Raw genomic sequence first — 17,660 nt, forward strand, 5'->3', positions numbered from 1 at the left:
GAAACGGAAATGTGCTGGGGACTGAACAGCTGCTTCCTTTGAATCTCTGCGGGTGCTAATCAAATGGCCGCTGTGCGGGATCTCCACAAAGCCACGAAGAAGCCAGGCCTTTCCGAGACTGTAACCGCTGTGCAGATAGCCCCGATCCCTGGGTGACCGCTCTCTCGTTCTGCGCGTGCGCTCGCTCTGGGCCGGGAGCTGGTGGGTGCTGCGGCGTGTGACGTCTCTAGTAGTGTCGGAACTGGGTGTGCTGCCTTCCCCAGGTGTACTGAGGTCTTCGTGAGATTCAGGCCTAGGATTCGTGTGGCTGTATCACGTTTCGAATGAAGCTTAAAAGGTGATCTTTGAGAACTGAAGACTTGAGACCCCTCCATGGGCCCAGGGACTGCGAACACTAATAATTTCAGAGACTTAGAATCTGAGGAGAATCTCCAATCTAAGGGGAAACGGAAGAGGGTCAGGAAAGAGAAGGGGCAAGCTTCAGTGACTCAGAATCCAGGAAGCAAGTCTCATAAGAGAGCTGCGATCGAGGTTACCATACTGTATTGAATCGTCCCAGCCTTCCCATCCATACTTCCATATCGCCTTTCCTCTGAATGCAAGGAAAGCCGGTTACACAAACGCTGACAAAAGAATGTCAGACTTGAATGGAAATGCAGAGCAGTCCCCATCTGGTCCATATAGCGAACTCCCAGTGAGCACGACAGCAATGTAACTAATTCATGTTGCCCTCTTGGCAGTAAGGGAAAGGCAGCAAAGAGCCAAGTTTTGTATCTTAACAGTTCTTTAGTTAAGAGGCACACGCTATTTTGCATTCTTCCCTACTTGTTGATAATTTTTGGCTGCACTAGTAATGCATGAGTATCTGCTCATTTAAAAAACTCAAAACTTTTTTTCAGTGAAAAGTATGCCCTTTTCTTCAGAAGAAGGTCTTAATTTAAAAAAAAAAAAAAAATCATTGCCCAGACCAACATTTTCAAGCATTTTCTCAAATCATTTTCTGGGAATAGCTGCATGGTTGTGGGTCTTAGTTTGAAGTTAGGTGCTCATATGTGGGAGCTAAAAAAGTTGACTCCGTGGAGATAGAGTAAAATTGTGGTTACCAGAGGCTGGGAAGGATACAGAGGGAGAGAGAGATGAGAAGTTAAAAGCGAAAATACGGTTAGACAGAAGGAATAAGTTGTAGTGTTCCACAGCACAGTAGGGTGACTATAGTAGTCAATAACTTATTTTATATTTCAAAATAGAGGAGAAAGGTTGGAATAGTCTCAATACAAATGATAAATGTTGGCCGGGCATGGTGGCTCATGCCTGTAATCCCAGCACTTTGGGAGGCCAAGGCAGGCAGATCACTAGAGGTCAGGAGTTCAAGACCAGCCTGGCCAACATGGTGAAACCCCATCTCTACTAAAAATACAAAAATTAGCTAGGTGTGGTGGCATGTTCTGTAACCCTAGCTACTCGGGAGGGTGAGGCATGAGAATCGCTGGAACCTGGGAGGTGGAGGTTGCAGTGAGCCAAGATCATGCCACTGCACTCCATCCTAGGTGACAGAGCAAGACTGTTTCAAAAAAAAAAAAAAAGAACTTTTGCCTTCTGTTGCTCCCTGGAGCCTCTCCTAATGTGTGGAGGATAATATACTTGTCCTTCATTCAGCCATCTCTGTAGCAGCTAAAGATGCCTGGGAGGTGGAGGTTGCAGTGAGCCATGATCATGCCGCTGCACTCCATCCTGGGTGACAGAGCAAGACTCTGTTTCAAAAAAAAAAAAAAAGAACTTTTGCCTTCTGTTGCTCCCTGGAGCCTCTCTTTTAATGTGTGGAGGATAATATACTTGTCCTTCGTTCAGTCATCTCTGTAGCAGCTAAAGATGCCTGGGAATTCCTCCATAGATTGTCAGGTCTAAGAGTCTAAAAAATATATAGAAACAATTTCACAACATCAGATGATAAACTGTTAATATTACTAAGACCACATTTGCTTTGGAAGACAAAAGGACATTCCTGCACCTAGGCCAGAAATCCATCTCTACTCTGCTTTTATTTCCGTCTCCCCCAGACTTTTTTCTCCCCTTTTCTCTCTTTGGCCATTTTCTTTCTCTAGCAAGTGTGTTCTCTTGCCCAGCTCAGATCTACTCCCCTCATAAAGCTTTCCCTCTCTTCCCAGTTGGAAGACAATCCTCTTTAAAAATTTAGTTCCCTCTTGAAGTTTGTCTCTCTTCTAATACCTACTCATTTGCCTTTATCTTGCCTGCAATAAGAGAGCTGAAAATATTTAGAATCTGCCCCACGTGACAGAATACAGGTTCTTAAATGAAGCATGCCCAGTTATTGCCCTTCTCTATTCAGCATGTTTTCCCCAAACTACTACTTAAAAACTCCATTCTCTTCAAACCTCAGAACTTGCAACATACGCCTTTGCTCTAGGCAGATAACATTGTCCCATATTTTGGCAATTCTTCAAACCTCTAAATCTACAAACTAAGCTATATTTTCAGTCATCCTCACTTTTACTTATTTCAGTTGAGGCAGTTCCCTTCTATTTGAAGCCAACCCTTTCACTTGGTCTCTGGCTTTTTTATTCTAAGGAAGCTTTCTATAAATCCAGGATTCCTTCTCTTGCTCTTGTATTTTTAACCTCTTTCTACTGGCTCATTCCCATCAATAATAAACATGCCATGGTATCTTGCCATCATAGCCATCACCCTTTCCTTTCACGATGAATATTCAGAACATTGTTTACAGTTGTCTGAACTTGACATAATCTATAGTTGTATACTTCTTGGAAATATTATTTCTTTAGTGATATTCTCTCCCACTATATTATAAGCATATTAGTTTTCACACTGCTATAAAGATGCTACCTGAGACTGGGTAATTTCTAAATAAAAGAGGTTTAATTGACTCACAGTTCCACAGGGCTAGGGAGGCCTCAGGAAACTTACAATCATGGAAGAAGGTGAAGGGGAAGCAAGGCATGTCTTACATGGCAGCAGGAGAGAGACAGAGCACGCACTCAGGGGAAACTGCCACTTTTAAACCATCAGATCTCATGAGAGCTCCTCACTATCATGAAAACAGCATGGTGGAAATCACCCCCATGATCCAATCACCTCCCACCAACTCCCTCCCTCAACACGTGGGGATTGTAATTTGAGATAAGATTTGGGTGGGGACACGAAGACAAACCATATCAGTAAATTTTGTTAGGAAACAATTTATTCACCTTTCCATTCTCAGAACCTAGCATGATATTGGCTAATATAGGTGCTTAATAAATATATGCTAAATGAATGAATAATGAATAAGTAATAAGAGCTTATTATATAACAGTTGTCCTTTGGTATTGGTAGGGGATTGGTTCTAGGACCCCCAATAAATAACAAAATCTGAGGATGCTCAAGTCCCCCATATAAAATAGCATAGTATTTGCATATAACTTATACACATCCTTTCATATACTTTAAATCATCTCTCAATTACTTATAATATCTAATACAATGGAAATGCTATGTAAATAGTTGGTATACTGTATTGCTTTTACTTCCATTATTTTTTATTGTTGTCTTATTATCTTTGTTTTTTTTCCCTAATACTTTCGACCCAAGGTTGATTGAATCCATAGTTCTGGAACCTGTGGATCCAGAAGGCCAGCTGTACATATTACTCTTGTAACAATATGTATCAATGAATGATTACAATTTGTATATAACTCTGGAGGTACAGGAAAGTTCTGAAATGCACACTAAAATCATGATAGATCACAGCTCTGTAGAATGTACTCAGTAAATATTTGTTAGGTGAATTAATGAAATTATCTGTGGCATCACAGAATAGGCGATTTTCATCTTGTTTATGTTTCTATGTATATCTGAATTTTTTACAATGATTTTACATTACTTTTTTTATATGAGAAGTTCACAAAGGCATTCTTTTAAAAAATATTCAAGTAATACAGATATATTCATAACTCTGCTAACTTTTTGTAGAGCCTATCATTGCTTTTCTAGACTTTGTACACACACATACACATATGTATAGTTATGTGATTTTTTTTTTTGATCTTGCTCCATTACTCAGGCTGGAGTGCAGCAGCACCATCATGGCTCACTGTAACCTTGAAGTGCCAGGCTCAGGTGATCCACGTCAGCATTTCAAGTAGCTTAAACTACAGGTACGCGCCAACACATCCAGCTAATTTTGTGTGTGTGTTGTTTTTCTAGGGCAGAATTTTGCCATGTTGCCCACACTGGTCTCAAACTCCTGAACTCAAACAATTCACCCATCTTGGCCTCTCAAAGTGCTGGGAATTACAGGCATGAGCCACCATGCCTGGTCTTTTATGAGGCTTTTTTAACTCTATTTTTAGATAATTGTAGATTCTCCTGGGAATCTACAATTATCTAAATCTACAATTATTTAAAATCTACAATTATTTAAAAATAATTACAAAGATTATATACTTATAAATGATAATTATAATTATAAATATACATCTATTTATAATTATACTTACATTACTTTATAATTATAATCTTTAATTATTATGAACTTCTGCGAAAAGAAAAGTCATTTGTACCCTTCACTCAGTTTTTCCCGTGAATTACATCTTACATCACTGTAGTACATCAAAACCAGAAAATTGACATTGATGCAATGAGTGTACTTATAGCTCTATGCCATTTTATCACATGCAGATTCATGTAATTACCACTATGATCAACACAAAGAACTATTCCATCACCACAAACATAGCACTTGTGTTACCTCTTTGTACTCACATCCATTCCCATTCCTCTGGCCGCTCCTAATCACTGGCTACTAATCTGTTTTCTACCTCTATAATTTTGTCATTTCCAGAATGTTATGTAAATGGAATCATATAGTATAAGTGTTTTGAGATCAGCCTCTTCTTTCATCATAAGGCCCTTGATACCCAGTCAAACTATTTTGTGTATCAATGGTTCATTTATTTTTATGACTGAGTAGGACTCCCTGTGTGGATTTACGACAATTTGTCTAGCCATTCACTTATTGGGCATTTTAGTTGTTTCTGAGTTTTGCCTTTTAGAAATAAAGTAGACTATTTGTTTATAAGGTAATTCGTAATCTGTTGAGACTTAAGTCTTCCAAACCATATTTTGTTTTCTGTTTGTTGCTTCTATTTTTAGCTTTTCTATTTTTTTCTTGTTTTTCTATTGATTTCTTGAATATTATTTTAGAATTCCATTTTGATTTGTCTGCAGTGTTTTTGAGTATATCTCTTTGTATAATTTTTTTCAGTTTATCTCTGTGTAAATTTTGTGGTGGTTGCTCTAGGTATTACACTATATTTACATAACTTAAAACAATCAATTAGCGATAACGTGTTACTAGTTCAAGTGAAGTGTAAAGGGATTTATTAGAGGGATTGGCTCACACAATTGTGGAGGCTGAGAAATCCCTTGACAGGTCATCTGCAAACTGGAGGCTCTGGGATGCTGGTAGTGTGGCAGAGTGTAAGCTCCAAGGCTGCAGAACCAGGGAAGTTAGTGATGTAACTCCTAGTCTAAGGACAAAGGTCTAAGAACCCAGTTGGTTGGGGAGGGAGGGTGACTCTGGTATAAGTCCTAGAATTCAAAGGCCTGGGGAGCCTGGAGTTGTTTTCCTAGGACAAGGAAGGAAAAAGCACATCACATTACAGTTCCAGCAGATAGAATGACACATTCACCTTTTCTCTGTTTTTGTTCTTTCTGAAACTCTAGCAGATTGGATGGTGCCTGCCCACATTGCGTTGGATCTCCCCCAGCTAGTCCACTCAGACTCACACACTAATCTTTGCTGGAAGCATCTTCACAGACACACCCAAAAATAATGCTTTACCAGGTTTCTAGGTATTCCTTAATCAAGTCAGATTGACATCTAAAATTAACCATCACAGTAGGTCAGCTAGCAACAAAAGCTCTTAGTCTTCCTTCATTTGAGAATGTCTTGATTTCCCCTTTATTCCTGAAGCATATTTTCACTGGATATAGAATTCTGGGCTGGCTGATCTTTTCTTTTGGCACTTGAAAAATGTGCTTCTTTCTTCTAACCTCCAGTGTTTTAGATGAGAAATCCTGTGTCATTCTCATTGTTTTCTACTCTACTCATAAGCCATTATTTCCCTTTTGCTGCTTTCAATATTTTTATTTTTTTGTCTTTAGTTTTCAAAAGTTTGACTAATGATGTGTCACGGTGGGGATTTATTCATGTTTGTTTGGGGTTCACTCAGCTTCTTTAATCTGTAAGCTTATGTCTTTAGTCAAATTTGGGCAATTTTCAAACATGAGTTCTTTAAATACTTTTTGAGGTCTACCCTCTTTCTCCTCTCCTTCCAGGGCTCTGATAGCGCAAATGTTAGATATTTTGGTATAGTCTACAGGTCCCTGAACCTCAGTTCATTTTATTTCCATCCATTTTTTCTCCATTGTTCAGATTAGATAACTTCTCTTGTTCTATCTTCAGGTTCATTGATTCTTTCTTCTGTCCCCTCCATTCTTCCATCCACTGATTTATTTGGGATATTGTATTTTTCAGTTCTAAAATCTCCATCTATTTTTTCTTTATACCTTCTATTCCTTTGCTAAGCCTTTTTATTCATTTTGAGCATACTCTTAGTTGTTCGTTGAAGCATTTTATGATGACTGCTTTAAAACCCTTATCATGTAGGCTAGGATAACATCATTCCAACATCTGTATTATCTTGGTGCTGAATCTTATTAAATGTTCTGTTTCAGCAGGCCTCCTCTGACACTGAATTGTTAGGAGAAGGGAGATGCCACCTTCAACCTCTCTGACTGGGGAGAAAGTCAAAGCTCTCCATCAGGCCTCCTTGGCAACCTAGGTTGGTGGGGAAGGCATCTCATTACTGCTGGGCAGGGTTGGGAGTTCAGGCTCCCCACTAGGCCTCCACTGATACCACCCTGGTTGGGAGGGAGAGGGATGCCTCATTACTGCCCTATGTAACTGAACCTAGGTTCAGCTGCTCACTGCTTGAAAGCCAGACATGAAAAATGATGGTTGGTGGAAGGAAAAGCAGATTTATTCAGATAGCCAGCTAACTGAAAAGATGGTGGACCATCATTCTAAAGTACCATCTTAAGTCAGTACAAATTTTAGGCTCTTTTTATGTTAAGGGTAAGGGGATGAGGAGGGAGTTAAGATCAAGAGATGACCAATAACCACAGACATCTGGGCACCAGTGAGGGTCCACAGTGATTGGGAACTTCTTTGTCTTTGTCACATGACAAATGCTCCTATAAATCTTTAACAAAATATGGTTAGCTGCTTACATACTTCTCCTTAATCCTAGAGTGAGTTTTTAAAACTACGTGATTGCTGTTTTTGCATATTATCTCAGTGTTCTAAAATTATCCTAGCCTACATGCAGGAATGAGTAAAGGTCCCTTTAAAAAATTGATTAGTTATGTTAGTGCTTTTGCTGTTTCACTGTTACATCCTCATGTGGCCTCCAGTGACACTTCGGAGGATGTATGGGGGACTCATTACCACTGGAAGATGGTGAAAGTTTGGCTTCCACTCAGCCTTCTCTGAAACCAGCCTGGTGGGGGTTTAGGAGACCCTGTAGTTCATCAAGGGTGAAAGTCTAGGCTTCCCATTCAGCTACTACTGATTGGTGGGGGTGGGACCACTCCTTTTTTCTGTGATATTTGGTTGGAGTATGGCAGTGTGTCAGGGGTCTCCAAGAACACTCCCAGGTTCAGCATTTCACTAGGACTCATAGGACTCAGCATATAGTTGCAGTCACAAATAAAATGAGCAAAAGGAATAGCCTCATGGAATGAAGTCTGGAGGAAACCAGGCACAAGATTCTAAGGATTCTCTCCCAGGGAAATTATACAGAGCACACTTAATTCTGTTAACAGGGAACTGTGACAACAGGCATGAATTGTGTCTACAAAGAAAGATTATTAGAGACTCAGTGCCCTAGGTTTAGGGGACAGTTGATTATTGTATTAGTCCATTTCACTGCTGCTGCTATAAAGAACTGCCCAAGACTGGGTAGTTTATAAAGGAAAGAGATGTAATTGACTCACAGTTCCATATGTCTGGGTTGGCCTCAGGAAACTTAACAATCATGGCAGAAGGTGAAGGGGAAGCAAGGACTTTCTTCACATGGCAGCAAGAGAGTATGTGCAAGCAGGGGAAATTCAGACACTTAGAAAATCATCAGATCTCGTGAGAACTCACTCACTATCACGAGAAGAGCATGGGGGAACCACCCCTATGATCCAATCACCTCCTATCAGGACCCTCCCTCGACATGTAGGAATTATGGGAATTACAATTCAAGATGAGATTTGGAGGGGGACACAGACAACTGTGTCAATCATGTAGATTAGATACCCACTGTCTTGCACCTATCGAAATTGCAGACTCTCAGAAGGAAAGCAGCTGTGCAGCAGAAGCTACATTGTTTGCGAACAGTCTAGGCTCAGTGAGCCATTCTTATCATTTGGGGAAAGTTTCATATCTGTGTAGGAACAGTAGGATGTTCCCAGATGCCAGCCAAAGACCAATCTTGCAAGCAAGAATTTCTAAGGATAGCAGGCTCAGGCCTCCCATGGTAACTTTTCTGCACAGGTGGTTATTAACTAAATGTTTTCTGTCTTACTAGGCTATTCCTTTCCTGGTCCTTTGTCTAGAGAGAGCAGGCTCGGGATAGGGATGGGGGGGCGTTATATGAACCCCCTGGCATTTCTAGGTTGCCTATATTGCCAGTACCCAGTCTGGGATATATGAAGCAAAAAGAAATCAAGGAATTTGCTAGCATGTCTTTTAAGGTAAATAGCCAATCTGCCTTATTTCTACCTTTCAGAGTCCCCTTATATTTACTTTACATATACTGTCCAGGGTTTTTAGCTATACTTAGCAGAAGAATATGGAGACGTACAACTGGAACTGTCTTGGAACTGGAAGTCTCTGTATTACTTTTACAATAAGAAAAAAAAAGGCCATTTTTTGTTTTCATCTTGAAAACAAAACGTATTTATATATGATATAGCAAACAAAACAAAATAAATATATATGATATAGCAAGCATAACCTAAATATAGGGTTGAAAAGTTACCAACAGGAGTGGAAAACATTGTCATGATTTGATTCCACTTTTTCTGACAGTAAAATGCATTTTCTCTCATTTATAAAAATAACATGTACTTGACTGGGTGCGGCGGCTCACGCCTGTAATCCCGGCACTTTGGGAATCAGAGGCGGGTGGATCACCTGAGGTCAGGAATTTGAGACCAGCCTGGCCAACATGGTGAACCCCGTCTCTACTAAAAATACAAAAAATTAGCTGGGCATGGTGGCAGGCACCTGTAATCCCAGTTCCTCGGGAGGCTGAGGCAGGAGAATAGCTTGAACCCAGGAGAGAGAGGTTGCAGTGAGCCAAGATTGCACCATTGCACTACAACCTGGGCAACAAGAGTGAAACTCCATCTCAAAAATAATAATGATAATATGTACTCATTATAAAAAATTGATCCTACTTTTCTTTGACACAGATTAATATATTAGTTTTCTTTATTTAGTAAACAAAATGAAAATTTCAAAGTTAGTAAAGATTGCAGGGTGGCAGAATATCTACATTCATTTAATTTCATTATGATTTATAGAGAAGAATATAGAGTAGAAATTTTCCCACAGTCGAAGGGTGGAACAGACCTTCCATGATGTCCCATGCACAGTTTTAATAGGAACAATAAAATGTGTGCTTCTCTTTTATATCCAAAATCATGTGCATTAGAGATAATATCTTCTTATGGAATAATAATAACAATGTCCCAACCAACAAATTCTAGACTAATGAAACTATTTCTGAGATGAACATTTTAGCATAATGTATTGCTGCCTAATCAACATTCACTTTGAAATCTTAAAAAAGAACATCAAATTGTTATGTTGTAGTATTTAACATTATGAGGGTAATTTCATTTATTTGTTTTTTTACATCCACAGTGACTCATAAGTGAACAAATTAATATCTCCCATGCTTCAATAAATATTAATGAAATGTCTAGACAGTTACAATGTAAACATTTACAACACAACAAGGCAAGCTTTGATTACCAATAAGATATCTGTAATGAATAGGCTACCTTGTTTTATTCATTATGCTTCCAATCTTCAGGAGACATTTCTTTAGCAATGTGTTTATTTCCAAAGAGCATTAGACAGCGTTCTAGAAGCAGCCTTGCCTAAAATTACCCTCCTGACCTTGAGGCAATCGATTTCCCCTGACCTCAATTCCAAATTTGTAAAAATGAGTTTATCGAATAGCCAAAAGACAAAAAGATAAATATGTTCTGTATTTCATAGCCTCTATGGTTTAATAGTTCTCAGACAACAGCCTATGGGCCTGGGCTAGATTTTAACAGTTTCCATCAATCTTCCATTTGCAAAATGAGAAACATAAGAATCATGTAGTCCACAAAACCAAATGGAAAATTCATGTTCTTCCTCTTTATTGATAGCTATTATTACTTCCTTGATATTTGCATTTATCTCTCCTGGAATTTTCAGAGCTTCATCATTCATACTTAAATACATTTTATAGAATCTAATTTACATTTAGTATGTAGAATTTTATTGAAAACATCAAAGTAGTAAATTTTTTCTTGATACTGTATAAATATTACCTCAAGTGACTTGTTTTGAAATATTATGTATGGTTTTAAATAACAGAAACTTAAACATGCTAGCTTGAGCCTAAAGGGGGTTGTGGAGAGGAAGCAGGAGAGCAGTATTAGAAAGGGCACAGTACCAGACACAGTTATGCCTGTTGTTGAACTAGGAGCCAAGGCGAATTCAAGATCCTCAAGAATAAATTCCAGATCCACAGACCTTCTCTCAAGAACACTGCCATTTATATGACTCTGACTCCCAGTTTCTGTATTGCTCAGCTCCAAATTCCAAACTCATGAGATGGAATCTTATTGGCCTCATTTAGGCCACATGTTCTTCTCTGAACCAATCAGTTCTGCCTAAGGGATCAGGTTCTGCCTGAGCTTGCCCCTGTGTACTGGGGAGGGTTCTCAGGGATGAGACCCTCTCTGTAGGCCTATTGGCCACTCCTGAAGTGATTTTATACTGACAGTTAACAGTGTTAATTATTTTCCTAACAAGTCTCAATATTACTCTTTTCCTTCTCTTAATATGCTAGGTAATTTATTATTCATTCAACCACTCTATTTTTTTGATAGTCACATTTTATCCGTAAGAAAATCACTCATTTTCTTCCTTTCCATTCATATCTTAGCTCTTTGGATTTACATTAATTTTAAATTCTACCACCTGGAAACGTATTTTCTGCTGTCACTGCTACTAGCAAATGTAAAAAGTATTAAATAGTTCCAAATTAGTTCACGACTCTCCAATCTTGAAATGCTCCGTATTTTAAATCAGCAGTGATTTCTACATTAATTTTTTTCTTAAAATTACTCTTTCTGAGGTTGGGTGTGGTGGCTTACTCCTAGAATCCCAGCACTTTGGGAGGCTAAGACAGGAGGATTACTGCAGGCCAGGAGTTCGAGACCAGCCTGGCCAACAAAGTGAGACCCTGTCTCTATTAAAACTAGAAAAACTTAGTCAGGAGTGATGGCGCATGCCTATAGTCCCAGCTACTCAGGAGACTGAGATGTGAGAATCACTTGAGCCCAGGAGTTCAAGGATGCAGTGAGCCATGAGCATGCTACTGCACTCCAGCCTGGGTGACAGAATGGGAACCTGACTCTAAGAAAAAATTAATTTTTCTGAATCTGATTATATTTTAATGCCAAATTTGACGTAATTCACAACTATTATTATTATTATTTTGAGACAGAGTCTCACTCTGTTGCCAGGCTGGAGTACAGTGGTGTGATCTTGGCTCACTGCAACCTTCGCCTCCTAGGTTTAAGCGATTCTCCTGCCTCAGCTTCCCGAGTAGCTGGGACTACAGGTGCGTGCCACCAAGCTCAGCTAATTTTTTTGTATTTTTATTACAGACGGGGTTTCATGATGTTGGCCAGGCTGGTCTCGATCTCCTGACCTCGTGATCCACCCACCTTGGCCTTCCTAAAGTGCTGGGATTATAGGCATGAGCCACTGCGCGCAGCTGTATTATTATTATTTTAAACATGGTGAATCTAACCTAGAACTTTTTTATCCTCATGACTTTCCCATAATAATATTCCCAATTAACATTTTAATAATAAAAGCTATTATTAATGCATGTAAATATAATAGATGTGATATTTTATTTAATTCTCACAACCTTATGGGTATCAAAACTTTTTGTCTCAAAACAAAAAATAGGCAAACTATAGATTCTGTGTTTTACTTACGGTTTGAGAAAATCACTGGCAGCAATCTGTTTAAAATCAGATTTTGTTGCTTGGTGCTCTGCCTCTGATGTTGGCTTAATTCAGTTTCTGCATCCTCAACAAGGCTGGGGGATGAAAGCCTAAGACTCCAGTTAACAGCCACAGATATATCACTGTCCTTGCTTTGTAGATGTATTAATTTTTATTTTCAGTCAATGGTCAGCATACCTGACATCTGGCACTATTTCCTCCAGATTTCCTCTGTAACAACTGACATAGGAATGATGCTTTATGACCCTGGAAAATGTAACCGTAAACATTAACTAGTTGCCTGCTTGTTTTGTATTGTTTTTGTTTGTGTGTGTTTTAATAAACTTCTCTAGTGATCCTTCCATTTTTCAACTATATCCCACTTCCAGTTCTGTTCTGTCTCTGAACAGGCTCACTCTTTGATCATTTTGCTGGTACCCTTGCTATTATTACTAAACACTGGCCAACATCAGTGTGTCTAAGAAATGCTCTTAACCCTTTAAAGCAGGGTCCCCAACCCCTGGGCCGCGCAGCAGGTGGTGAGCGTGGCGCATGAGCATTACCGACTGAGCTCTGCCCCGTCAGATCAGTGGTGTCATTAGATTCTCATAGGAGCGGGAACAGGAACCCTATTGTGAACTGCGCATGCGAGGGATTTAGGCTGGGCACTCCTTATGAGAACCTGAGATGGGACAATTTCATCCCAAAACCATTCCCCCAACCCCACCCCGTTCCGAGGAAAAATTGTCTTCCAAGAAACGTGATCCCTGGTGCCAAAAAGGGTGGGGACCACTGCTTTAAAGTATTGTCTAAATTTAAGCCCATTGTGCACTTAAGGAAACTGAGACATAGTGATGTTAAGTGTGTAAGGTCACACCTCAGGTTTGTGGAGGATTTAACACCCGGGCAGGCTGATTCTAGAGCAACATTGTCCGATAGAAATATAATACAAGCCACATACGTGTAATTTTAAATTTTCTAATAACCACAAAAAAAGTAAGAAAAGGAGAGATTGTTTAATAATATTTGGGTGATAATGATATGTCAGTACAAGTTCATCGGTTGTAACAAACGTGCCACTCTAATGGGGGATGTTGGTAGTAGAAGAGGCTGTTCCTGAATGGGGTAGTGGATATATGGGAAATCTCTGTGTCTTCTTTTTCTTTTTTTGGAGAGGGAGTCTCACCGTGTCACCCAGGCTGGGGTGCAGTGGTGTGATCTCGGCTCACTGTAACCTCTCCCTCCCTGGATTCAAGCAATCTTCCTGCCTCAGCCTCCCGAGTAGCCGGGATTACAGGCATGTGGTACTACCGCCCGCCTAATTTTTGTATTTTTAGTAGAGAAGGAGTTTTGCCATTTTGGCCAAGCTGGTCTCGAACTCCTGGCCTCAAGTGATGTGCCCGCCTCTGCCTCCCAAAGTGCTGGGATTACAGGTGTGAGCCACTGCACCCAGCCATCTATGTACCTTTCAGTTTTGCTGTGAACCTAAAACCGCTCTAAAAAAAAAGTAATCTGTCACAAGTGCTATCTCAGTCTTTGTTTCTAGAATTCCTAAAAACATCTCGTGCTTAAGAATATTCTTTCATAATATTCTGTGAGTTTTTGTGCTTGCCTGGGGTTAACAGTTGAACAGATGATTTATCTTAACAGCTGATTCATTCTCCACTCCGCCCCACCCTCCCACAATCAGCAGTTTGCCTATATTTGCAAGTGTTTTGTCCTGATGGCATATACACATAGAATTGTGATGGGGAGAACGAGAACTGAACCCTCACCATCCACATGCAGGAATTATTTTTTGTGATCTAGCATACTCTACAGTTCCTTCAGTCATCATAGTCCTTTTCAGGTATCAACAAATCACACTTTGATTCTGTCTTCTAATTGTTGACTAGATTGAGTGAAGGGAGAGAGGGAGAGAAGTTTGAAGGATGATGTCGATTGGCTAACCAGTCCTTCTGAGTTTTAATATGATGTACACAAGATAAAATCAGGACATATGCTTACATTTGAAATTATCTTCCTCAGCTGAAAGAGAATTAATGAAGAACCATTTGTGGGTACAAATCAGCTCCCCCACTTGGTGTATTTCTTTGGACAAGTTACTTCACCTCTTTTTGATTCATTTCTCATATTAGTAAAATAGGCATAATGGTATTTCTCTCACAAGGTCATTGCCTAGAACGTGGTAATTGCTCAATAAATGACTTTTAGTCTCTATTTTACACTTGTGATTTACAAAAGAACCCATGGGCCTCCTACTAATTGAATCAAATACATAGATTATTACGTTTCTGAAAAACAAATGACTGGCAAGGTAATTAAGTTTGCTCAAATCTAACTTAACCTAATTCTTTTTTTTTTCTTTTTATTATTATTATTATTATACTTTAAGTTCTAGGGTACATGTGCATAACGTGCAGGTTTGTTACATATGTATACTTGTGCCATGTTGGTGTGCTGCACCCATCAACTCGTCAGCACCCATCAACTCATCATTTACATCAGGTATAACTCCCAATGCAATCCCTCCCCCCTCCCCCCTCCCGATGATAGGCCCCGGTGTGTGATGTTCCCCTTCCCAAGTCCAAGTGATCTCATTGTTTAGTTCCCACCTATGAGTGAGAACATGCGGTGTTTGGTTTTCTGTTCTTGTGATAGGTTGCTCAGAATGACGGTTTCCAGCTGCATCCATGTCCCTACAAAGGACACAAATTCATCCTTTTTTATGGCTGCATAGTATTCCATGGTGTATATGTGCCACATTTTCTTAATCCAGTCTGTCACTGATGGACATTTGGGTTGATTCCAAGTCTTTGCTATTGTGAATAGTGCCAAAATAAACATACGTGTGCATGTGTCCTTATAGCAGCATGATTTATAATCCTTTGGGTATATACCCAGTAATGGGATGGCTGGGTCATATGGTATTTCTAGTTCTAGATCTTTGAGGAATCGCCATACTGTTTTCCATAATAGTTGAACTATTTTACAATCCCACCAACAGTGTAAAAGTGTTCCTATTTCTCCACAGCCTCTCCAGCACCTGTTGTTTCCTGACTTTTTAATGATCGCCATTCTAACTGGTGTGAGATGGTATCTCATTATGGTTTTGATTTGCATTTCTCTGATGGCCAGTGATGATGAGCATTTTTTCATGTGTCTGTTGGCTGTATGAATGTCTTCTTTTGAGAAATGTCTGTTCATATCCTTTGCCCACTTTTTGATGGGGTTGTTTGTTTTTTTCTTGTAAATTTGTTTGTGTTCTTTGTAGGTTCTGGATATTAGCCCTTTGTCAGATGAGTAGATTGCAAAAATTTTCTCCCATTCTGTAGGTTGCCTGTTCACCCTGATGGTAGTTTCTTTTGCTGTGCAGAAGCTCTTTAGTTTAATGAGATCCCATTTGTCAATTTTGGCTTTTACTGCCGTTGCTTTTGGTGTTTTAGACATGAAGTCTTTGCCCATGCCTGTGTCCTGAATGGTACTACCTAGGTTTTCTTCTAGGATTTTCATGGTATTAGGTCTAACATTAGTCTCTAATCCATCTTGAATTAATTTTCGTATAAGGAGTAAGGAAAGGATCCAGTTTCAGCTTTCTACTTATGGCTCGCCAATTTTCCCAGCACCATTTATTAAATAGGGAATCCTTTCCCCATTTCTTCTTTCTCTCAGGTTTGTCAAAGATCAGATGGCTGTAGATGTGTGGTATTATTTCTGAGGACTCTGTTCTGTTCCATTGGTCTATATCTCTGTTTTGGTACCAGTACCATGCTGTTTTGGTTACTGTAGCTTTGTAGTATAGTTTGAAGTCAGGTAGCGTGATGCCTACAGCTTTGTTCTTTTGACTTAGGATTGTCTTGGAGATGCGGGCTCTTTTTTGGTTCCATATGAACTTTAAAGCAGTTTTTTCCAATTCTGTGAAAAAACTCATTGGTAGCTTGATGGGGATGGCATTGATTCTGTAAATAACCTTGGGCAGTATGGCCATTTTCACCATATTGATTCTTCCTATCCATGAGCATGGTATGTTCTTCCATTTGTTTGTGTCCTCTTTTATTTCACTAAGCAGTGGTTTGTAGTTCTCCTTGAAGAGGTCCTTTACATCCCTTGTAAGTTGGATTCCTAGATATTTTATTCTCTTTGAAGCGATTGTGAATGGAAGTTCATTCATGATTTGGCTCTCTGTTTGTCTGTTACTGGTGTATAAGAATGCTTGTGATTTTTGCACATTAATTTTGTATCCAGAGACTTTGCTGAAGTTGCTTATCAGCTTAAGGAGATTTTGGGCTGAGACAATGGGGTTTTCTAAATATACAATCATGTCATCTGCAAACAGGGACAATTTGACTTCTTCTTTTCCTAACTGAATACCCTTGATTTCTTTCTCTTGCCTGATTGCCCTAGCCAGAACTTCCAACACTATGTCGAATAGGAGTGGTGAGAGAGGGCATGCCTGTCTTGTGCCAGTTTTCAAAGGGAATTTTTCCAGTTTTTGCCCATTCAGTATGATATTGGCTGTGGGTTTGTCATAAATAGCTCTTATTATTTTGAGGTACGTTCCATCAATACCGAATTTATTGAGTGTTTTTAGCATGAAGGGCTGTTGAATTTTGTCAAAAGCCTTTTTGCATCTATTGAGATAATCATGTGGTTCTTGTCTTTGGTTCTGTTTATATGCTGGATTATGTTTATTGATTTGCGAATGTTGAACCAGCCTTGCATCCCAGGGATGAAGCCCACTTGATCATGGTGGATAAGCTTTTTGATGTGCTGCTGAATCCGGTTTGCCAGTATTTTATTGAGGATTTTTGCATCGATGTTCATCAGGGATATTGGTCTAAAATTCTCTTTTTTTGTTGTGTCTCTGCCAGGCTTTGGTATCAGGATGATGTTGGCCTCATAAAATGAGTTAGGGAGGATTCCCTCTTTTTCTATGGATTGGAATAGTTTCAGAAGGAATGGTACCAGCTCCTCCTTGTACCTCTGGTAGAATTCAGCTGTGAATCCATCTGGTCCTGGACTTTTTTTGGTTGGTAGGCTATTAATTATTGCCTCAATTTCAGAGCCTGCTATTGGTCTATTCAGGGATTCAACTTCTTCCTGGTTTAGTCTTGGAAGAGTGTAAGTGTCCAGGAAATTATCCATTTCTTCTAGATTTTCTAGTTTATTTGTGTAGAGGTGTTTATAGTATTCTCTGATGGTAGTTTGTATTTCTGTGGGGTCAGTGGTGATATCCCCTTTATCATTTTTAATTGCGTCGATTTGATTCTTCTCTCTTTTCTTCT

The 17,660-nt window shown here is 39.4% G+C and overlaps 1 long non-coding RNA gene across 1 annotated transcript in view; it reads left to right on the forward strand.

Annotated features, from left to right (window-relative positions):
• The first annotated feature begins 23 nt into the window (after positions 1–23).
• The window catches only part of LOC119626604 (uncharacterized), a 35,081-nt gene continuing 17,444 nt past the window's right edge, over positions 24–17,660 (forward strand). Inside the window, exons 1-2 of the long non-coding RNA XR_005242775.2 lie at positions 24–337; positions 4,079–4,172. This is a non-coding gene — a long non-coding RNA (uncharacterized lncRNA). The remainder of the gene's footprint in view (positions 338–4,078; positions 4,173–17,660) is intronic.

This window comes from Chlorocebus sabaeus, chromosome 23 (assembly GCF_047675955.1).
Source record: "Chlorocebus sabaeus isolate Y175 chromosome 23, mChlSab1.0.hap1, whole genome shotgun sequence".
NCBI lineage: Eukaryota > Metazoa > Chordata > Mammalia > Primates > Cercopithecidae > Chlorocebus > Chlorocebus sabaeus.